Source organism: Pleurodeles waltl, chromosome 9 (assembly GCF_031143425.1).
Source record: "Pleurodeles waltl isolate 20211129_DDA chromosome 9, aPleWal1.hap1.20221129, whole genome shotgun sequence".
NCBI classification, from domain to species: Eukaryota; Metazoa; Chordata; class Amphibia; order Caudata; family Salamandridae; genus Pleurodeles; species Pleurodeles waltl.
The window spans coordinates 751,117,941-751,142,841 of record NC_090448.1 but is presented as its reverse complement, the minus strand read 5'-3'; the positions used below and the strand labels follow the sequence as shown (position 1 = coordinate 751,142,841).

Below are 24,901 nucleotides of genomic sequence, written 5' to 3'. Positions count from 1 at the left end.
CTGATTAGTATCTCGTGGATCAGTCCACCATTGTGAATGCCATCCAGGGATTGGCAGGTCAACCCCAATAGACCAATGCATTCCTAGAAGGCATTCATGGTGCAATGGCTGCCCTACAGAGATCTTTTCAGGCTCTGGCCCCCACACTTACAGCAGCCAGTCACCCCCCACTTTCCGTGCCCCCTCCACCTCCCTCTTCCCAGTCCAAATTCGCTCTTCCCCTACCTATCCAAAGCACACAAACAGATCCTCAGGCATCCACCTCAACAGACAAAGGTAGTGCACACAAACACAAGCACTTCAAGACACACCACCGGCATGCACACATACAACATCCACCCCAGGCACAGCAACAGTCTCTACTTTCCCTGACACCCCCAACATCCTCGGCATCACACACTCATCATGCCTACCCACAGACACCAGCACAACAGTCAGAGACACAGCCACCACACCCATCCTACCCACAGAAACCACCCCAGCAGACCTGCAGACATCCACACCCAACACCACACCCGTAGACGCCAAGTTATTGACAGACCTACATCCACCACATCCACCATACCTGCAGTCACCACCCCACCAGACAACCACCACGGCATCCCTCACCACTTCCACTGCCCTAAGCCCAAGACACATAAACACCCTCACTCACCCACCCAAAAGATACCCACCACACACAAGCATACCTCCCATAAGCACGCATCCAAGACATCCACAACTACACGTCAGACAACCACTCCCTTAACCTCCAAACCCCGACCTCCTTCTGATGACCGTCCCCATGTGTCCAAAAAACGTTTCCTTTATAAACTAGACCTTACCCCTGTTCGCCACCTGTACCACACCCAAAAGGTCTGCATACATCCCCAAGGCCATCCCTTCCACCTCCAGGTCCTCCCCTGCCCCCCCTGCAAAGACCTGTACTCCTCCCCCACCCAAGATGAAGCCCACCCCTCCTAAAAAGAAGCCCCCCCCCCCAAACCCTCCTTCCAAATCCGATCGACCGCCCACTCCTGGATATTCCCCGAGGTGTCTGCCTGCCCCCTTGATGCTCCTTACTTTGGAGCTTACATGTCAGTCGGGAGTCAAGTGGGGCACAACACTGTGCCATGATTTGGACTGGCCAATTGCCTTTGTGCATTATTTATGCTATAATAGTTGTATGCATTAAAGCCAAGAAGTTGATTTTGATGTCTATAACTTTGTCCTGTAATTCCTTTCCTAGGTTGATCTTGTTCCTGAGTGACTTTAGTGGTGTGCGTCCAGTCGTCTGTGTTTGTGCCTGGTCGCTGCGTCATGTGCTGTTGTCTGCAGTATATGGGTTTTTGTGCAGGGATGTTGTCTCTCAGTGGAAGGGTATATGTTGTGTGTTAGGTATGTGTGTATATATGCAATGTTGGTTTCATGGCATTGTGCACTGTTTGGTATGGTGAGTATTTCTTTTTGTATTGTCCAATGTGGGCATGTATGGTATTGGATTTGTTCCCTGATATGGCTATTGTATAGATGTGATGTGTGTATTCTTGAGTTTTGTTTGTGCAGATATGGAGTATGTTCAGTTGTGCTAGGTTGCTTTGCATTTGGGTGTGCATGTCTCCATTTAGGTGTGTATCTCTTGCAGCTAGTTTGTGTTGAGGTAGGTCCCATGGTGTTAGAGTTGTATGTGCCTTGTTGACTTGCCCTTCCCCATTGTGTAGCTGTCCATGACAATTGGTATTCTTTGTTCCAGAGATCCATGTGGGGCCCTTTCCTGTTTGCATGTTGTTTGAGGGGCCTTTTTAAAGTGACATGTGTCCCACTTCCATGTATACTCCTGATGCTCCCATCCCAACTCTTCTGGTATTGTCGGTATGGTGCACTTTCTCTATTTTATCTATTTGTCGCTCCGTCTATTGTGTATGCCACTGTGCTTCCATTGTGGTGTGATATGTGTGATGTCTATGTCCATTGCAGAGTTGTTTCGTGGTGGTGTTGTTTGTGTTGCATATCACATCAATGGGTATGTGTGTTGTATGTGTGGCCAGTGTTGAATGTGGTTGTGTGAGCTGTAATTGTATATGTACTGTATGTGTGTTGTTGTTGCTGTGTGTGACAGTGTTGTGTAGCCTTTAGTGTCCCTGTGCCTGAGCTGTGTGGCCATGTGTATTTGTGTGGTGTTGCCATGCAGGGTGAGCGTGCTGGCCAAAGTGTGCGTATTGTGAGTGTGCATGTGTCCATGTTGCTGTGTGTCAGTGAGTGTGTATTGTATAAAACGTGAAAATGTTGCCCAGGGCACCCCCCCATGATGTGTTTGCCGGTGCAGCGTGCAGTTTTTAAGGGTTAATGATACAGATAGGTGTGTGTACTTACGGTTGCTGTCCTCCATGGTGGCATTGATTTTGTTGTCTCTCAGGAAGCATGAGCAGCAGCATGACATTTTCGAAGGGTTCCATGGTGGCTCTGGATATGTGTAGCTGCCTGCAGGTGAGTGTCTCCCTTTATTCTGCCCGTTTCCCCCATCTGATATGTGCTGGTTGGACCGCCACGGTCAAATTAGTGGTGTGCAACCACATAATGGGTCTGGTGGAAACACAGGCTGTGCTGGCCTGTTTGTGCTTCCTCTGCACTGTGGCGGTTTGTGCTGCCTGGCAATGGTGGGGACTGCTAGCGATCTTCTGTGGGTACGACTGCCAAACTCATAATACGGCGGTCTGCTCCGCCAGACCTTTAGCAGTTGGACCGCCATCATGTTGGTCACGGGGCCGCCAAACTTGCAATGAGGCCCTTCGTGTGTCGAATGGGAAGTTGAGGTTAGGCTATGTTTCTGGAATTGTGGCAGGTTTGTTGTGGCATCACAGATCTGTGGATCCATAAAATGAATGTAAAAAAAGAGAACGACTTGCTGTATTGCATTTATGGAAAGTTTACATAATTTAATCTTTTTACGTTGATTTGTTAATTGTTTCTTGTGTAATAAGAAAATGCGTGTTAATAAAATGTATTTATAAACTTGTTAAAATGTATATTACTAAATTGTGTGCATGGGTGAAATTGTAGCACAATTTACATTAAAAATAAATGTTGAAATTCACTAAAAAACAAAGGTTACAGGGTTGTTATAGTTAGGAAATAGAATTTAACCAAACCTTATAAATTCACTGAAAACCAAATGTTAAAGGGATGTTATAGTTAGGAAATTGAATTTGAAAAACCTTAGACATTCACTGAAAAAACAAAGGTTACAGGGACGTTATAGTTAGGCTCAGATTTTTTAAACACACAAAACCATAGAAATTAAACAGTTACATGAGCTAACCATGACTTATGCCCCTGCAGTGCACTGCTTATGACCTCACATTTAACATTTACTTTTAAAACCAGAAAAAGGAAGTGGGAGGAGCAGATGTAACGGGTGAGAACACACATTGGCAAAGGCAATAGTTGTAGCTTTGTCTGCCAACCATTTAGCTTTGTCAATGTTTGTCTTACTTCCTCGCTGTGTTTGCATAACTTTATTGTAGGGGAGCTTCCAGCTCCTTGACAATATACAAAAATGGGTGAAAGCAAAATTAGTTTTGGTCTCAAAAAGGACACATTTCCATCGTTTTCTATGGCACTTAAAGGGAACTGCTTTGTGTGCTGATATGCTACTTGTGAAAGGGCAGAATGCTGTCATTCTCACTGAAGTTAGCCAGTGGCTGAAGTGGGCTGATCCACTGCCCAGTGCTGCAGGGCTTCATGTGGAGCAGGTCACCCCAAGTCTCAGTCTCAGCTGTTATTAAAAACTGTCATTGAAGTAGACCCCTATTAGGTACTACGCTGATGACCTTAAATTTACCAGCAAAAGCAGAGATCGTTTTTTGGGCAAAAATCGTAAAGGTAATCCATGTTATATATTACCTGTTTACATTTGACATGTTTTCCTTAAATTTGCATTCCCTAAGTGTGTTTGCTTTTCTAGGATGTTTTGTTTTCTGTATTTTTTTCTTGTTTCACCTTACTCTTGAATAGTGCATCCAAGCCCACTTTAGGTGTCTGTTTAAGTCGAGGCTGTGAGTGGGTGTTAATAATGGGCCACACTTGACAGCTCTGGAGTAGTGGTTGATCAGAAAACATGCTCATCCAATTCAGAGCAATGGTCACATGTGCCCGTTATAACTGTGATTCTATGCGAAAGTGTGTGAAGAAGGTACACAGCTATCGAACTATTGCGAAAGTAAAAGAAAATGTAGTGATTACAGGGAAGTGGGCTACCTGTGTGTAGAGTGGTGATGAGGTGTAGAAGTTGCAAGGAAACACATGTAGGAGAGAGTGAAAAGAGAGTGGTGAAGAAATGAAGTATGACATACATACATAGAGGATTTCAGAAAGATGTTGAGTGAAAATGTCATAAGTGTCTAAAAGAGACTGCAGAAGAAAGTATTATAAAGAGAAGAGAGGGAGTGAATGAGACACTCAAAAGACTACTACCACTTCTACAGGTCTTAATTTTAATTCAGTGCACCATTTTCAGAACTGAAACACTTTCAATTCTAATTATTCACAAGAAATGCTATGTTGTTATTTCACTTATATCGGTTTCAAGCATTGGCAAAGCCAATAGGCTTGACTTGTTTTAAGTATATGTCTATTACAGTGTAATATGTCTGAATGAAATACAGAAATCTCACTGGAAGGCACCAAAATACTTGTCAGGTGGTACACTAAAAGAAGGGAAGTATTTTAATTTATGTATTTTAAGCCTTGCCTTTAGTCATACAGTCCACGCCTCTTGGAAAGGATTCCTAGTTATGTTTTTTAGGCCACACCCCTTTTAAAGGCTGTCCCCCATTTTTTCACTCGACTAGAAGCCCTGCCGTGCTGTATGCTTTAGTGGAAGGAAATAATATGTGTATGTCACAATAACAGACCAATTGTATAGAGGGCTGGCTGAAGTCCCTATGGGTGGGGCATTATAATATAATTTTAGTAATATCAAAAGGTCTTGCCTAAGGCCGGACCTAAAAAAAGTAAGGAAACGAGTTCAAGGGTATTTCATTTCCTTTCAGGAAGGGAAGAAAAAAAGGAGATTTGTATAGTGGGTGAGGGTAGATGTATACATATAAAAGTCACGGAGATACTTTGAGAATATAACAACTTTCTGAATACAATCTCAAATTAAAAGTCAGATTCACAAACTTGGTGAAAACTATTTATATTAGAAATTTCGAGGAGATAAGTTGGGTGACGTAAATTTTGAAATGTGATATTAAAGCAGTTTGATTTTTTTCAGAGACCACAACTAAGGGGCCATGGTTGACATGCGCTCTATAATTTCATGTAACACAGTGTAACATACAACCAGGTAGAGAACAGAGGGATTAGGGTGTGAGATGAATGAAATGTAATTAAAAGGACACTCCTTACCTCCTCTAGAGAAATGCCACATTCAAGTAGACCCCCAATACTCAGAGACCATGTTGCCTCACATACGGTCATTTCATCTCCCAACAGGAAACTAGGCATGAGAGTAATTGCCATTAAGACAAAATCCAGATTCAAACAATCTACATTACCGTCTAGAGAAGAATACTCTCGCTGCACTGTAACCAGAGATTCATTTGTAAGTAAACTAGGTATAATGCCCAAAGTTTTTCTTAGGAGTCCGCCCCTGGTGCTGCCAAAATATAATAGTTGGTGAATACCAAGGCTGCCCATCCTTATTTCCACCACATTCTCTTTCTTCCACCAACTGGCACGTCGCCTTTATCACACACTAGGAGGTTACTTTCCATCCCCACTTTGTCCCTCTGTCACTATTTTCCTTTGTTGCTGTTTCGTATTTTGAGTAAAAGTTTGATGAAGAATAAGATCGCCCCCCAAAAAAATGAGCTCCTGTGCCCACCACCTGCAACCACTGAAACAAATTAAACACTGAGTAAAACAAACATGGCTCCTAACCGGGTAAGGACCTGTTTTAAGCAGGGCATTTGAACAGGATGCCATGGGGACCGAGGGGTAAAAGAAACACCTCCGCCATACCAGCAAAGGACAGTCTGGGTAATTATCTGTCTAGGAGATGGGTCTTTTATCTGCAAAGTAGCTCCTTCCTGAATGAAGGAAGCAGCATTCGGTGAGTAAATCTACGTGAACGCAGATCCCCCATACCATCCAAAATAGGACTAATGTGAATGTATCTTTAAAGTTGGAGTGAATATCAAGTACCCACATTAATAAGCACCGGCAAAGCCAATAGGTCTCAACTTTGGGACCCATTGGCTTTGCCAATTCCTTTTGGTGATGCTGGACAATGTGGATGAAAGAGATTTGTTTCTCAATGCTGTGCAGCATTGGCAGAAAATGCTGCTGGCAGTTACATAGTTCCCCTGGCTCATGCAGGTGTGACGACGTAATGCATGTGTTTGTGTCACAACTCATGAGTGCTACAAGAATGATGCAAGCACTATTTCCTTTGTGTTTTTTTAATTAAATTTAGCGATCCAAGATAGCGAATCTCACAGAGCAGTGATTAATATTATTAAGATTGTTTTAGTATGAAACCAGAAAATTTGATAAAAGGGCTTGTGGGCAAAGGAGGAGAGGATGGAGAAGAAGAGGGAAAGAGCAGGATTGGTGAAAGCAGTTCAAAAGAGTGACAGCAACACAGGACAGGGAAAAAAGCACCAGATGGAGAGAAGAAGGTGGGCTGGGAGAAGAAACACAAGAAAGAGAGTGAGAGCAACACAGGGGTTCAGGAGAAACAAACGGGATAACAGCAACATAAGGGAGAAGCATACAAGGAAAGGAGCAACAAGGGGCGCAGGGAGAGAAGAGTAAGAAGTACACAAGCGAGAGGAGTACATGTGTGATAGCAATATGGACCATGGGGGCAGTGATTTTGGACATAGCACACCAAAGAGAAAGCTGGAAAACGTGTGCACTCTAATGAAGTGCTTAACAAAAAAGAAAAAAAAATCCCGAAACGTGAACAGTAGAATGATACAAGTCTGCCAGTCAAAGAGATGGTAAAGAGGTAATGCTCCTGGAAGCGAAAAACACAACATGGACAGGCAGGGACATGGAAAGCCATGAAATAAAAGGCACATGAGAGTGAAAATAAAGCCAATCGATTGTAAGCAACGGTTGGCCTGTTAGCCCATGTAAATTCTCGGTAAGCTCACAATAGGTCTTTTGCAGCTAGCTGCCTCTTAGGCAAGACCCAAAAATGGTCCATATGTGCTGCTTGATTTCCACAGCACGTCAAGAAACTGTTTTGTGGGAATTCTGTGCAAATCCATCACACTGAGCAAGGCTGTGTTCCCAAAAAGTTTTTGGGAAAATTAGGCTATTAAAGCGGTCAGCCACCCTAAACTGTGTGTCTGATCTGATGACATTTTATGAGCGTCACTTTTTTCCCCAATTGTCGAGCACAGAGCAAACCCAGCAGTGGCTTGTGCATTCGAAAGGCCACCTTCACACATTCAAATGAGATGCGACTCACATCTTCCGCCCTTTTTCATGGAAGTCTCGTTATCACACTCCTCCAAATCAGGCCTATTGAGGTGTTCAGTGCAGAAAGCTTACATTTTCGCCGAAGAGCAACATTTTAATTTGCTGTACTACAAAAGCAAAAATGGCTGAATTGTTGAGTGGCGTCTCAAATATACAACTTGTTTTCTTTTCTTTTCAGGAATATACCATTTTGTGGCTAATGTGCTACACAGATCTCAGGCTCCTTAACCCACTGTGCTACCTTCCCACCTATCCTGACATAAATCTACGGCAGCTCCTGAGGGTAGGGGATTAGGTACCTTTCATCCGTTCTTACGATAAACCTTCAGCGGCTTACAGGTGTGGTGAAAATCAAATAGGGTCGTAACTGGGACGAACCAAGACTCGAGCGTGGCATGTCAGCCTTGTTGCAGCTCAAGGGACATCGCCCGCCATGAAGACGTTTTCGTCAAAGGTGCACCCCTTAACGGCCTGCGACTCGCCGGTCCTTTCCCTCGCCTGCTCTGGACCAGGTAAGGGAGCCATGGAGGCCGGTGCCAGGCTTTCCTTTCAAGGCCCGTTTTAGGAAGAGTTGGAGATGGAAAACTGTTACTCCGAGATCCCATAAAATGGGGGTCAGGGTGTGGCAGCTGAAACGGGGTGGAGTCATGAGGATTGTGTCTGATAATGAACACAAACATTTATTACGTAAGAACTTTGCCCTACAAAAATTGGCAAAAAGGAAAAATGTGACTGCAAAACTGCTCTGGCTTATATAATTTCATGCAAGTAGACAGCATGTTAAAGTAGTGTATGGGTTTACGAAACCTGCTGCAGTGATCTTTGTGTACCCAGCAATTTCCATAGAGCAATAATAGTAGCATAACTCTGGTGGTTAATGCACTTGCTGGTGAGAGCTGTCTGAGGTCTGGCCAAAGGTTTGACTCATCATAAAATATCATAGAGGATTAATGTACATGTATCAAGAACAACGCGTAACAAGCAGGTTACTGAATTTATATTTTGTCTAGATAGCTCAGTGGCTGTCTGCTGTTGCCTGCAGGCCATACGTTACAATATAGCACTGTGAGTTATGAGCCAGCATCAAGGAGCTGCATGCAGAATGCAAGGCATAGGTTTCGAACCTTATGTTTTTTTTCTCGATCCTCTGTTATTCTAATGTTGCAGAAATGGGTTCATTTGTGTAGCAAGAAAGACTTATTAATAGTAATACAGGCAACCCAACCACTGCGTTCTGTAAACCCCATCTATGTTTTAAACCCTGACTTTCTGTGTTCCTCTATTCCAGGCGTCCTTAACATGTAATGCCTGCCAGTATTGATAGCTTGCGACTTCTGCATTGTATAACCCCATTCTCATGTAGCTTTTCCTGTATATGGACTTTTACCTGTGTGATTATTTGCCTCTGTATAATGTCTCTGTGATATAAAGCATTCTTGCATCCTACATCGGAGGGAATAGAATGCAAAAGAAATTAAATGAAGAAAAATAAATAAGTACAGCGCAAACGGTTATTGGTATAATTATTCACACAGTCAGACACATCTGACATTCTTAGGGTGCATGTATATCTTTTACATACAGAGGTTGAACAAATTCGAAAACCTGCCTCCAAAACATTGTTTATCCATTAAGCACATGTGAAGTGACAAAAAGCAGTGTGTCTGTTTTTGCCCCAAGCATTGGCTTCAAGGTATTCGGATTTATATAGCTTCCAATCAGGACGAAGCTCAAACAAAAGGAGTGTTGATGGACCTTTAAGTGAAGCATTTGTATTGGACCCAATAGTAAGGTAAAACAAGAAAACGTTCTCACCCACTGTAGGTTGTTACTCTGAAAGGAAGGTGGACAAAGTGCATTACAAATGATTGAGTCCTGGCAAATGACACTGGGGAAAAGTCATTTTATTTCATTGTGGCCAGCCCAATCCAGCTCGGTCATAGCAACAAGATCTAGGGTCCAGCTGGATCCTCCGCATTATCTTACCTGATTTAGAGGAAAACATAACGACCAGCCCTGTATCTTTTTGCTACTTAGAGTGCAAGCGCAGGCCATCATCGTATTGGAACAGGAGTGGGGGATATAGACCAACAGTGCAGCAGATGCAGTGGGAGAGGAACCACTAGTCCTGGGGGCTTCCTCATCCAAATTATTGCCGTCTTTTACTACCTCATCAAGCGGTCATGGGGCTCATTTCTCTGGCCTGTAAAATGGTCCAAGCAGGGCACAAGTTGGGAGTGGATGTAGGTGGATGGAGTCCTGCCTATTTTTAGAGGGTGACTCCGACCCCTTTAGCATGTGCTGAGGGACGCTGAGACGTGTTTGTTTGTCACCTAGCATGTTAGAAATGGGGTCTTTGGTTGGCAGTCAGGTTACCCCCTGTCCAAGCAAGGACCCTCTCTCTAGTCAGGGTAAGTCACACACACTCCAAATTATCCTGTGCCTATCCTCTGGTAGCTTGGCACTGACAGTCAGGCTTAACTTAGAAGGCAATGTGTAAAGTATTTGTGCAATAAATCATGCAATAACACAGTATAACACCACAAAATACACCACCCAGGTTTAGATAAATATAGAATATTTATCTGTGTAGATTAAGTTCAAAACTATCAAGATTTGATAAATACAAGTTGAGATATCAATTTTGCACTGTTAAATAGAGTCTTTTAGTTCTTAAAAACAACAATGGTCTCTTGCAAGCTCTAAGTACCTGGTTTGTGTCTAAATTATCCGCATGGGACCCCAGAGGTGGAGATGTGTGGAAAATGGGGAGGTGTGCATCGGTTTCTCTGGACGCACACAGACGTTGCATAGATGATTTTCCATGTAGCAAGGGGTTTGCGTCGATTTCCGGCACACAGGCTTGGATTCTCTTCGGGTTGCAGGGTATTTGGACACCCCGGGGACAATGTGGAGAAATCCTGGGCGTGCAGGATGAAGTCAGAGGATCTGCATCGATCTGGTGGGCGATGCAGGGAATGTTCTGTTGCACGGCAGGCGCTGCATTGATTCTTCTCGCAGGAAGTCGGGCTGCATCGTTCCGGCTCGGCATTGCGTCAGTAGGGTGGGCTGTGCGTTGAAGGGGTGGTTGCAACGCTGGCGCTGCATCGATCTCCACTCAGGGAGCCGGGCGTCGTCATTCCGGTTTGGCGATGCAGTGATTTTCTCACCGCAGGGCAGGCTGTGCATTCATTCTGGTAAGCTGTGCGTTGGTTTTCGCCGCACAAGGAGTTCTTTGCAGAGATGACGTTTTTGGCCCTGAGACTTCAGGAAACAGGAGGTAAGCTCAATCCAAGCCCTTGGAGAGCACTTCTCAGCCGAGCCAGAGGGCAGCAAGGCAGCAGGGCAACAGCAAGGCAGCAGTCCTTTACAACAAATCAGTCAGGTGAGTACTTTGGGCAGCCAGGCAGCTTCTCTTAGCAGGTTCTGGTTCAGAGTTCCTTTCCCAGTAGGTATCTTGTCAAGAGGTATCTCAGTTGGTAGGGTCAGAGACCCGATTTAAATACCCATATGTGCCTTTGAAGTGGGGAAGACTTCAAAGAGTGGCTTAGAAGTGCACAAGGTCCCCTTTCAGTTCCATCCTGTCTGCCAGGGTCCCAGTGTGGGGTTTGGCAGTCCATTGTGTGATGGCAGGCCACTGTCCTTTGACATGTAAGTGTCAGGCCCTCCACCCTCCCAGCCCAAGAAGTCCCATTCAGTATGCAGATGTGTGCAGGTGTGACTGAGCATCCTGTGTTTGAGGTTGTCTGAGTGAAATGCACAAGGGAGCTGTCAACTAACCCAGCCAGACATGGATTGTAAGGCACAGAAGGATTTAAGTGCAGAGAAATGCTCACTTTCTAGAAGTGGCATTTCTAAAATAGTAATATTAAATCCAACTTCACCAGTCAGCAGGATTTTGTATTACCATTCTGGCCATACTAAATATGACCCTTTCAGATCAGAAGCTACCACTCAAACAGTATATGAAGATAGCCCTAATGTTAGCCTATGAAAGGAGCAGGCCTCACAGCAGTGAAAAACGAATTTAGGGGTTTTACACTACCAGGACATATAAACTACACAGGTATATGCCCTGCTGTTGTACATCCAGATAATCCAAAACAGGAAAGAGAATACAAAGCAGAGGGTTGGGAGTTGCTTCGTGTTTATTTCAAGATAAGTCCTTGACATAGAAACTTCATCCACCAACAAGGCATGATGCTTCCACTCCTCATAACCGCTCCCCACCAGAATCCCACTTCACATTCTACATTCTGGAGAGACCAAGAGGTGTGATGAAGAGTGGAGTGGAGCAGGAACACACCAACAATATTATGGAAGTTCTAATATGAAAACACATACTAACCACACAATGCAGAAATATATATATATAAGAATATATATACAAGAATATATCACACTACCTCCCCCCTTTAACAAAAAAAAACAAAGAGAAAAGAAAGAAGAAGAAAAAAAAAGAAATAAATACAATTTAAAAAATGGTCACACTTTGACAACTCTATTCAAATTCCAAATACGTCCATCATCTACCTTGCTAGCCCCCTTGAACACTTTAATAACTTTAAATGTTTTAATATAGTGAGAATGCCCGGTATGAATCCTCTCTGGTTTTTTTATCTTAACGGAGTCTCCTACTGCAACAACCAAACTTTTAACAGAATTGCAGAGATCATATGTTTTTTTCCTCTTCTCCTGCAGAATCTTCTCTCTGGCGAAGACAAGGTTCTTAATATTCTCATGGTCCTGATCATTCTTGACATAATCTTTTACCCAGGCTGGACTAATTTCTGTATGGGGTTCCCTTTTTCTGAACAGTACAAAAGGAGATTGACCAGTACTGGAATGAGGAGTGTACCTATAACTTTCCACCTTGAATCTTAACTGCATCCATCCAACCATGCCCTGCTAATTTAGCCACCTGAATGGATTCCTTTAGTGTTCTATGAAAACGTTCAACTACCCCATTAGATTCAGGATGGTACAGGGCACATTTCTTATGTACAATATCTCTTGACAATAAAAAATCACACATTTGCTTTGAAGTAAACTGAATCCCATTATCTTTTATAATGTATTTGGGGATGCCTTCTCTGGCAACCCCCCCCCCTGCAAGAAAATTAATAATAGACCGAGACGTTATATCAGATGCAATCAAGACCTCTGGCCAGCGGGACAACAAGTCCATTAATGCTACGACATATTTTGAAACAGATCCACAAATTACCGGCCCCATAATGTCCAAAGCCACTTCATCCCACACCTCTGTTGGAATTTCCGTAAGTTCCATGGGACGAGATCTGCATTTCAAAGTCTTATCAGCAAACTTGCATTCCACACGGTCTCTGACAATCCTCTCCAACGCCAAATCCATGCCTGGCCACCAATACGTACCCCTTAGACGTTCTTTGGTCTTGCAAATACCATGGTGACCTGAATGTGCACGTCCTAACAGTCTCTCACGTAAACCAGACAGAGGAATCAATCTCCCAGCCCTTAAAACTAAACCGTTCTCAACAGATAACTCATTCCAAACTGTCTTGAACAAATCAACCTTTTCACAATTTTCAAGAGTGTGACCAGATTCCAACAACTCATTGACACGTCCTAAAACATGATCTTTACTTAACTCGATCATCCATTCCTTCTCTGAAATGCAACCATCAGTCACAACACAAACCTTGACCTCCTCATCAATCCACAACGAATTGTGGTCAGCATCCTGATTCCAATAACCGGATGGCAATCTCGATAAGCAATCTGCTGTTCTATTTTCACATCCAGGCACATATTTGACAGAAAATTGAAAGTCCTGAAGGCCAACAATCCACTTACAAATGCGTGTAGAAATGCAATCTAAACCTTTCTTGTCAAAAACCTCCTGTAAAGGCTTGTGATCAGACTGTACCACAAAGTGGGACTCCCACAAAAATTGCTTAAATTTCTCTATGGCCCAATAAATAACCAATGCCTCTTTCTCAATGGTGGAGTATCTGGACTCAGCTCCTCTTAGAGCTCGGGAAGCAAACGCAATGGTGATGTCTTTACCATCATACGTCTGTTTAAGCACACAGCCTAAGCCTTTATCTGAAGCATCTGTAATAATGCAGCAGGGTAAATCTGGGCGGAAGCTACTGAGGCACTGAGCAGAGGACAATGCATTTTTTAAATCAACAAACTCCCTCTTGCGCTCATCAGACCAGACAAACTCCACTCCCTTCTTGAGTAGACTTCTGATACAACTGGATCTACTGGCAAAATTAGGAATATACTTAGAGTAAAACTCAGCCATACCCAAGAAAGCCTGCACACCTTCTTTTTTCACAGGGTCATCTAAATTAACAATAGTTTTAACCAAATCTTCTTTCGGTTTCACGCCATCGGCAGAAATTACATGACCTAGATATGAAATTTCTGAACAAGCAAACTTGCATTTCTCTCCCTTCAGGGTGATGCCTTTGTGGTGAAAAATATGCAAAACTTCTTTTATCTTCGACACGTTGTTCAAGAGTGTTGGTGAAAATTAGAACATCATCCTGAAAAAACCTTACCCCATCCGTCTTACCAAGGATGTCATACATAAGTCTTTGAAATACAGAAGCCGCTGAGCATAAACCGAAAGGCATCCTCTTAAACCTAAAGACACCAAAGGGAGTGATAAAAGACGTTAACAGTTTAGATTCGTCACTCAATTGAACCTGGTGATATGCAGCGCTTAAATCTAATGTGGTGAAATATTTAGCATCTCCTAGCAGACTGACCATTTCACTTATATTAGGTAGCGGAAATGTATCTTCAATGACAGCTTTGTTGAGGCGTGTGAGGTCCACACAAAGCCTGATGTCACCAGATTTCTTCACAGCAACTACAATTGGTGCAATCCATTGGGAAGCCTCAACTTCTTCAATTATTCCCTCAGATTGCAATCTTTGTAGTTCCAACTTTACTTTGTCATGTAAAGTAAAAGGAATTCTCCTGACCTTACACACTACGGGTTGGGAGCCTTCCTTCAAGCAAATGCAATGTTTATAACCCGTAATGCATCCAATCTTAGAGGTAAACACATCAGAAAATTTGCACATAAGTTCCTCTTTGATATTACACACATTCTGAACTAGCACTTGAGGATCAGATTTGGGATGCAATATAAGACCTAGCATTTTCTGATGTGGCCAACTTAAGATTGTGTCACCAACAACGGGAACATATATTTTGCCAAAGATAGAGTTCCCCTTGAAAGTAATGGTGGCCGCAAAATAGCCTTTCAACTTGATGGGTTTGCCTTCATAGCTGTACGGGATGACATCAGGATCCAGTAGAGAAACTTTCCCTAGAAAGAGCCTAGTATAATCAGAAACAGAGACAAGAGAAAGATTTGCACCCAAATCCATCATCATGGAGACAGAAATACCATTCAGCTCAACAGTGTCAGAAGGGTATTCACATCGTACATTGGTGACACAATTTGACATCATTGACAATTTGTAGAACAAAGTCCCGATCTTCTTCACATTCAATTTCTTGAACCTTAACCTTGGGTTTATCTAATGATTTGCAACACTTGGCATAATGACCCTTCTTAGCACATCTGTTACATGTGACATGAATAGCAGGACAATCTTTACTATTGGCCAGATGAGCGGTAGAACCACATCTGAAACATAACAACTTTGCTCTATTATTTTCTTGAAACTTATTTTTAGATTTAACATCTAGTACTTAAATATCAACTGAATCGCCCCTCGATTTTCTCAAGGTCTCAATACAAGACAAGGAATGTTCCACTTGTTTTGCAACATTTAACACGTCATCCAAGGTCGGGTCATTTTTTGCCCATAAGGCTTCTCTGACTCTGTTGCTTTTACATTCCAGCATAAATTGGTCTCTGATGCGCTCCTCAAGGGTTTCTCCAAAGTTGCAAGAGGATGCAAGTTTACGTAAAGCAGTTACAAAGTCTTCAATGGATTCATCCTCATTCTGCTTACGTTTTCCAAAATAGTAACGTTATAAAATTATTGAAATCTTTGGTAGAAAATGATTGTCCAATCTAAGCAAAGTAGCCTCAAAATCATTGAGAGAATTGTCGCCTACAGCACCATCAGAAGATACAATAGCAGGAAGAGTTTCCAAAATTTCCTGGCCCTCAGCACCTAGGCAATGTTGTAAAACAGAATTCTTTCTCTCAGACGATAAGTTACTGCCACAAACACACATATATGTAAGAAAAACCTTCTTCCATTTTTGCCAAGGTATTGGAGGATCTCCAGGAAGGGCAAGAAAAAATGGAGGTGGAGCAATGTTCTGCATCTTGGTAGTCAAAACCCGCAAGAAAACAGAAAGAATGAAAAAGATTCAAAGTTTGAGTTAAAAAAATTTAAAACTGCTTGAGGACCAAGAACTGAGCAACGAAGAGAATGCAGTTGCTGAACAATGTAGTAAACTTATGAAGTTAAATGTGCCGAAAAACAGTTTTTTTTTTTTTTACATATTATTGTAAGGGTTGAGCACCAAGGAGGAGCACAGCTGAATTGTAACGGTGAGAGTGGAGGTAACAGCAGGAACCAGAGTTGCTACTTAACGTCACACGCAAAGCGGGAAGTAAGAAGAAAGTGGAAAACAGCACCAGCTGCTTCTGAAAATCCTTGGCGTCCCGAGCAACCGAGGAATCAGTTGCTCGGGCAAAGTTGCCAAGAAAGTGCACAGCAGTAAACAGTGTGCGAGTGAGTTTCGTGAGCACACACAGCTGTAGCAACAGTTGCCAGGGTGAACGCGTGCCGGAGCGTAAAAAAGTAAACAGTGCACGTGAGACAAGCGCACACAGTTGTAGCAACCGTTGTCAGGCAGAACGCTTGCCGGAGCGCTCTGTCGGGGCGCATAATAGTAAACAGTGCGCGAGAGACACTCGTAAAAGTGCACACGTTAATTATTTAATAAAAAGATAAATAGACAAAAAAAACAGCACAGTACCTTATCCTCACAGCCGCAAATACAAATTACTGAAAGGTGTTGAAGTTTCCGAATGCTGAAATTTCACGGGGATCCGCATCCAAAACAAAATCCTTGTCACCAAAATGTTGTACATCCGGATAATCCAAAACAGGAAAGAGAATACAAAGCCAAAGGTTAAGAGTCGCTTCGTGTTTACTTCAAGATAAGTCCTTGACATAGAAACTTCATCCACCAACAAGGCCTGCTGCATCCACTCCTCACAACCGCTCCCCACCAGAATCTCACTTCACATTCTACATTCTGGAGAGACCAAGAGGTGCGATGAAGAGTGGAGGGGATCAGGAACATATCAACAATATTATGGAAGTTCTAATATGAAAGCACATACTAACATATATATATAAGAATATATATACAAGAATAAATCACACCTGCCTTTTATCTACATAGCACCCTGTTCTTTGGGTTACCTAGGGCCTACCTCAGGGGTGACGTATATGTAGATAAAGGAGAGTTTAAGGCTTGGCAAGTACTTTTAAATGCTAAGTCGAATTGGCAGTGAAACTGCACACACAGCCCTTGCAACGGCAAGCTTGAGACATGGTTAAGGTGCTACTTATGTGGGTGGCACAATCAGTGCTGCAGGCCCACTAGTAGCATTTAATCTATAGGCCCTGGGTACATGTAGTGCACTTTACTAGGGACTTATAAGTAAATTAAATACGCCAATTGGGTATGAGCCAATGTCACCCTGTTTTAAGGGAGAGAGCATATGCACTTTAGAACTGGTTAGCAGTGGTAAAGTGCGCAGAGTCATAAAACCAGCAAAAACAGTGTCAAAAAGTGGAGGGAGGCAGGCAAAATGTTGAGGGTGACCACCCTAAGGCTGTCAGGTCTAACAGTGCCCAAATCACTTCATCTACTTGTATTTTCTTTCCAGTGCCTGGCATCACATATACTTTGGATTACACTTCAGGTGTTTTCATTCTAATGGCAGCCTTCTCTAAGTGTGGTAGCTGCTCAAGAGGCTATCATCCTAGGTGTTATAAAGAGCTCCCTACTAACCTTTTGGTGGCCTTAAAAGGTGCCAATGCAAGTAGGAACAATAAGTGGTCAACTCTTTAAAAAATATACACCCAGTACATCTTAGTCTATGAAACCAGTATAACATATAATTCCATATTAAAGCATGTCTGTTTAAATGTTTTCCCTTTCAGCTATTTCAAACTCAATTATACATTTATGTATAGAAATCGTGTGGCATATAATAAAGTAAAACTGACTTCACAAATGTTCACGATTGCGTGTGACTGCATTATTTGTTTTTGTAAGGAACATATGTTCAGGGGTTCAGGAGGCAACTTCAGAGCAACAGCTCATGTATCAGGTCACTTTTTATATGTGTCCCAAATAATTTGCTTTCATGTAATGTAATTTTCATTACCTATTTCGTTAGCTCTAAATATATATAACATTAGGAGTGTGCAGCTTCGTACTCAATATCTGTATCCATCAATTTTGTTTGAATGTCCAGTAGACACAGTAGTCTATTTATTTAAATCTAAGCTAATGTTTAAATGTTTAGAGATGCATGGATTATGCTTTAAATGTAGCCTCACATATTGTCTACAAAAACGATGGTTTGTGTTCAGACATGAAGTTAATGTATTTTTATTTTTGACTTAAACATGGATTCAAATATTGTAGACATATATTTACATCCTTTAATGCACAGAATCACAATTTTGGCTATTAAGTAGGTCGATCCCTTTTACATGAGAGATACTACAGGGGTGTGGCGTCACTTCCTGTGATATCACTTCCGACAACGTCAATGGATGTGATGTCATACATATGCTATTCAGTCCCCCACTCTTTCTTTGAGAATTGTGACTGGGTCCAGGGCACCTACTACCGAACCGAGGCGTCTATTGACTTCACCTGGGCACGCTAAAACTTGGTTTTGTCAGGAGGTGTATAAGAAGGAAAGTATGAACTGCCTAAAAGAGCTGGCAAGCCAGCACATTTAGAGAGAGCCGAGCAAGATCTAGTGGTCGGGTTTGGCTCTAATTGACAAAGCATGAGCTGAGTCAATAAAGTAATTGTCATGTAAAATATGACAGTTCTTTCATATTAAAAACAGGGCACTTCTTGAACACTTCTGTTTCCCTTTCGTACATTAGATTCAGTGCATAAGTAATTGTTAAACGTACTAGTATTTAAATATGAACGTGTCTTCACTTCAAAAGCTGCAGGCTGCTTTGGGTGAACTTAGTAATGCCAGCTTGTGGAAGGCACTTTATTTATGGCTAATGTTGTTAATGTGGGTGTAGTAACATTATTGACTAATAAAAATCAGAATTTGATTTAGCCTTGAACTAATTCAAGGTTCTCTCAGATTAGATGCTCAATTAAAAACGAGGTCTGGTGAAGTAAAGGTCTATGCTCATTTATTTCATGTCCTAAATTGGTGTACTGTGTTCAGTAAATACCAGTGTCCCATATCGGTAATATTTGGCACTATATATGAAAAAATGGCACAGTGTCTTTCTTGGAAAAAGTAAAATGCTACGCATAAGGGAAGGCAGGCGACTGTGATAATATTACTGCTTCCTTTATCTTAAAGAGTAGAGAAGGAGTGGGTCAGCAACTCAATGACAGTTTTTACATGACGTAGCAAACCAAAGAGGACTCCAACTTCCATCTGGGTCTGCAGTGAGACAGATCACCACGTTACTTCCAGCGCAGATCAGCTGCAGACCCAAAATGCATACAATCACCTTTTTTTTAGATGTCGTGCATTCAGTCATCTTGCGTTAAGTGTTTTTGGGATATCCTGTTTTGGTTCAGCAGTCTTCAGGGCCAGATATTCAGCCCACGACAGGCTCGAGGCTTGCTCGGCTGGATAGCCAGCTCCACCTCCGTGGACAAGTAAGGAAGAAGGTGAGCAAATTGATAGAAAAACGAACTACAGAAGGGTCGGAGGCAGTGCTTAATTTGTAAATCTTAAACACGTGGCTGCTGCAATTAAATGTGGGAGCACATAATACTGAGGCAGGGTAATCCTGAAGCCATCTCGGACCTCTTCAATCCATTTACACTCACTCCTGTCCCTCCAGCTCACTCTTGCAGCTTTCTTCTTTCTCCCATTGTGACGCTTTTTCGTTTTTCTCTTTCGCCGTCTTTCCCATGTGTGTATTGTGCTCACAGCAAATGCTTTGGGGCAGACGAATAAGCGCCGGCCCTCAAAAATAAGTGCCGGTGCTCAGCACCGGAAACAACAAGCACAAATTAAGCACTGGTCGGAAGTCTGGCTGGCCTAAAACATATTATTAGTTGAATGATCACACAATTTGGCATATAAATCTCACAACAAATATGAGGTACAGTTATGATAAAAGCGCTTCAAAATGTTTAAATGTTTCGATTTAAAGCATTCGAATTTATCAATGTATTGAGTGACATTTATTGGAAATAAATGTTTGGAAAAATAAAGAAATATTCAAGAATACCTCTGTGCCCTGACAACTCTGCCACGAGGCAACCACGAAAGATATCAGTTTATCTCCCGCACTGTAGATACAACTACTGCTGATCTTATACTGGAATTATTATTGGATTTGCAATCACACAGGAGTGACAGTTTTTGTATAGAACACGTTCTGAATGAACTGTGTTATTCCCTAATTCTCCCGCCAGGAACAGGATGGCGGTAGGGGGTGTCAGAATCCCCATGGCGGCGGAGCGCCCTCCGCCGCCATGGAGGATTCACAAGGGCAGCGGAAAACCGGCGGGAGACCGCCGGTTTTCCACATCTGACCGCGGCCGAACCGCCGCGGTCAGAATGCCCTGCGGGGCACCGCCGGCCTGTCGGCGGTGCTCCCGCCGACCCAGACCGCCGGGGTCAGAATGACCCCCTTAGTTCCTAGTTCTGGCTCCCCTCTTGACTCAGCAGTAGTGCCCCCTCCCTCGCCCATCCCCTGTACCAATTGCTTCCTACTGCTAACATGTCCCTCAGATCCACCCACAACTCAGGATCTCGTGGTTTCTCCTGCTTGGGTTTGGGCAGGTGGTCCTCAAACAACCAGCCATGCTTCTCCCCCCTCAAATGAATACTTAATAGGTTGCATACAAACACGCAGGGCAGAAATAGCAGCCGTTAAGTGCATGATAGGTGATCTTGTGGTTACAGTGGGGCGTCTTATGGAAGAGAAGCGGAGAATAACCAGGGAAAGTGCCGCAATCCCAGCTTTGATAAACATCGCCGCTCTGGCACCATCTGTTCCCACCATGCCCCCTCATGGAGAACATCATGGAGGCCACTCAGGTTTACCACATGATGACACCATCTTTAGGACATTGGTCGGAGCCCGCACAACGGGTTCCCGAACATCCGCTGGCTTGCAAATTGAACCTCCTCCCATCTACCCTCAGATCAAAAGTCCCAACTTCACACCTCCAATACTAGGGGAGGGTCATCATCTTGGAAGTACACATGTTGCCAAGACTACCACCCTCCCTTCTCAGAAAATCTTTATGATCCATGTACCTAGATCTAATTCTCAGGGTGGAGGGAAGAGGAAGACTCCTTGATTAACAATGTCACCCACTGGATTTGACACAGTAGAGGATGTCTCTCAGTAATTACAAAATATATCCTTAGGGCCAGACGGTACACGTCTCTGAGCTTACCATCTGACTGCATCGAGCTTCTTCTAGAAAACAGGCAGCTAGCTTATGACTAAGTAGCCCTAGACCAAAGAAGTAATCCTCCGGATGGGTCCACTATACAGTTCAATCTCGAGCCACCCACCCCACACAGTTTTAGACAATGGCATTGTCTGTTCCAAGATAAATTGACCAACAGAGCTCGAGGCGCAGGCTTCCTATGATAGATCCGATCGCTGCACAAGCTCTGACAACTGTCTGCACCATCAGTCACCCAGTGGACATGCCCGACTAGAGAAACACGAAGGTCCCCACCATATCACCCAACGTCATTGCACCAGCTACCAAGGATGCCTTTCGTCTTTCCAATGGTTCCCTAGATCTCCTAGTAAATCCTCCCCCATTGCCCAACTCCACGACCACCTGTTGGAAAGTAAAGATCGTTTCCTGGAACGTGGCAGGTATCAAATCTAAACTTCCATTGCCTCACTGGAATACTTTTATCGACCATTATGACATATCTATTTTTCAGGAGACTTTACTAATCGAACCTGCTTACAAACCTGGCTACACAACCTACCACATACCCGCTGTTCCTAGTAAGGTGGGTCGTCCATTGGGGGGCCTCTTAATATGGGTGAAAATAGCACAACAGCGCGTAGTGAAATTGATACCCACCATAGCTTTGACATTCTTGGTATCAGTCTCAAGGGATCTGGGACCACTTTCACTGACATATTCAACATTTACGCCAGGGGGACAAGAGGGATCAATCACTCTGTCACCTTGCAGTCGCTAGAGACCCAGTTGGGTGAAAAGCCCTCCAAACATGCCCTCATTGTAGCGGGGGACTTCAATGCCACTTTCAGAACCCTCGGTTTGGATCACATGTGCGATTTCCAGGAAGAAGATAACATATGGCACATACCTAGGCTTGAGCTCGCCCCATCAAGAAGTGGTACCCGGCTGCCCTAAATGCCTTGACCCTCGGCCAAGGCCTGAGGGCTGTAAACGAAAGAACCAAATCTGACAAGCATGTCGGCCATACGTTCACTGGCACACAGGGGCAGAGCTTCATTGACTGTATACTGATGGACCTTTGGTTCTTGCACCTGGTAGATGACATGGTAGTCCGGACCCAAATGGACAGTGACCACAATCCTCTCTGTCTTAGCTTAGAACCCCCATGGGGAAGGGCGCCTGTTGCGACAACTACCACCAAAGTAGCCAAGGTGGTTCAGGCCGTGAACAGCAGACGGCGACTCAGATGGAGCAAGGTTATTGATATCCACGATGGAAAAGGAAGAGGGAAACTGTTCCTGTCTACTAGAACACTCGTAGTGCTCTACCCCGCGAGGGAGATAATTGGAACAATCAAGACTGCCAGTTGGCACCAACAAATCTAATCAGTGCAATCAAGCGAAAGGATGTTGCCCGAGTTAGGACTCTGCGGAACCTGTATAAGCAGACGCAGAACAAGGCCAGGAAGGATTGGGAGCAATGTTCCCTGTAAGGTGCGCGAGGGTGCCCACCGCGCAGGCCCCATTGCCAAGCAAACACGTTTTTACAACGTCACATCGCTGCCTGCATCGTGCGAGAGAGAGTACGTCAGTGCTGCGTTTAAAAAATAGAAACTGCGTGAAAATACGGTCACTCTCTTCGAGCAGAGCAGGAAGAGAAACAGCAGTGTCGCCAACCGAGGACAAATCACTACACAAGGGGAGCACCTAATTAAAGCAGGTATGTGTGTTTAGAGGGCCTCGGGCACAGCAGGCATCAGCTCAATCTGTAAATGCAAACATGCTGATGCCAAAAGCCCTCCACTTAACTACGCGGCTGCTGCAATTGAATGTTAGGAGGAGTGTCTTTAGATGAAATCATGATTGCAGAAACACACTGGGTCGCTTTGATGTTTTGATTGAACTGTCCTACAATGACTTAAAATACTTTATCTGCAAGGAAAAGCTTGACATTTTAGAACACAGTAACCAGGTTTTGTCTAAACCAGTATTCGATTTTTCTTTTGATCACACTTGTCTTAGTCCCGGCTCATTTCTTTGTTAATGTCTGTCAAAAGACTGCAGGCTTTGACCGGCGTGTCGGAGGCAAAAGACAGTGTTTGACTGTTTTAAAAATGGCAATGCACTGGAGGTTATTTAAATTCTAGCCTTGATTTATAAGACTAGACAGTTGTAAGGCCATATCTATTGCAGGTAGTTAGCTGCGATGCTGAACTGACATTTGTTTTTTAATGAACTGCAAAGCCTGGCCCTTTGTGAACAGCCTGCTATATTCACACATAGCTCCTTACTTCCAATGTATGTAAAAGCATTTCAAAATAATATTGATTTGTAGTTCTTTCGTGTGGTTTCCATATCAAGAACATTAAATGAAGTTCGTCCCTTGGTACTTTTCATTCCTGAGGCTTCAGAAACCAATATCTTACAATAAAACACATTTGTGCAGTCTGTTTTTTTTAACGTTTGGGTTAAAAGGGTTAGCAGTTTTTGAGAAAGTGTTATTTTATACACAGCGGTTAACCTACACCACTTCATGTAATTGTTATGTGGGGGATGGACTGCAGAAGTAAAGTAATGTTAATTTAACCTTTTTACTTTGGTTTCACGGGGACAATTTGTTCAGAATGAAACCAGATTTGTGTTTTTAACCTTCTATCAACCACGCACATTGAATCTGGAAGCAATGTATAGCGAAATAGCATTAATTACTACAGTGTTTTATATCACATTGTTGTGTGTCTCATCAATGCAAAAAATAGAAGATGGTGTGTTAGTGCAGGTATGTAACTGAAAGCAATGTCACTCATGTCAGAGCTTTACGGATGTAGAAGAGGAACTGAGCACACATCAGTTGATGCAGAACTAACTCAGCATCAAATTGTTATTAGCATTTGCTGTACATGATTGGCAGAACCTAAATGAGTAAACATTGAAAAAAAGCAATAGGTCTTACTTGTGAAATGTATTGGATTTGTAATTTTTTTCAATCTAGGTGGCTGTACATGTGCTTACGTAGCGTGGAGGCCTTCTTGTTAGAATTTTTCTTAAAATGAAACACAAACCATTAGAAGATGCCCCACGCTCATGCATGGCAGACTGTTTAGAATGTTTTTTCTATAACGTTAACACACTGCGAAGCCATCAGAGTGGTGAAGTTGACTACACAAGTGAATGCTCATGGTCTTACCAGATTTTTCCACCTTAGTGATGAGAGCTCCCAGAGGGCTGGGTAGCTCTCCCCACTTTCAGCTGGGGGACACACATGTTATACCTGACAGCCTTAGGGTGGTAATCTCACAACTTTTTGCCCGCCTCCCTCCACTGTTTTTGCTGGTTTTAGGACTCTGCGCACATTACCACTGCTAACCAGTGCTAACGTTCATATGCTGTCTCCCTTAGACATGGTATCTTTGGTTCATTCCCAACTGGCATATTTGATTGACCTATAAGCCCCTAGTAAAGTGCACTACATGTGCCCAGGGCCTGTAAATTAAATGTTACTAGTGGACCTACAGCACTGATTGTGCCACCCACATAAGTAGCCCATTAACCAGGTCTCAAACTGGCACTGCAAGGCCTGTGTGAGCAGTTTCACTGCCACTTTGACTTGGCATTTAAAAGTACTTGCCAAGCCTCAGACTCCCCTTTTCTTTTTTCTACACATAAGTCACCCCTAAGGTAAGCCCTGGGTATCCCATAGGCTTGGGAGCTATGTAGGTAAAAGGCAGTACTTTGTTTGCTCCAAATTAGCGTCATTTTTTTACACTTATTCGTCGCAAACTTAACTCCAC

General features: G+C 43.2%; 1 protein-coding gene across 3 annotated transcripts in view; it reads left to right on the top strand.

Annotated features, from left to right (window-relative positions):
- Positions 1-24,901, top strand: part of LOC138259916 (solute carrier family 35 member F3-like) — a 177,314-nt gene that overhangs the window by 85,814 nt on the left and 66,599 nt on the right. The window lies entirely within an intron of this gene.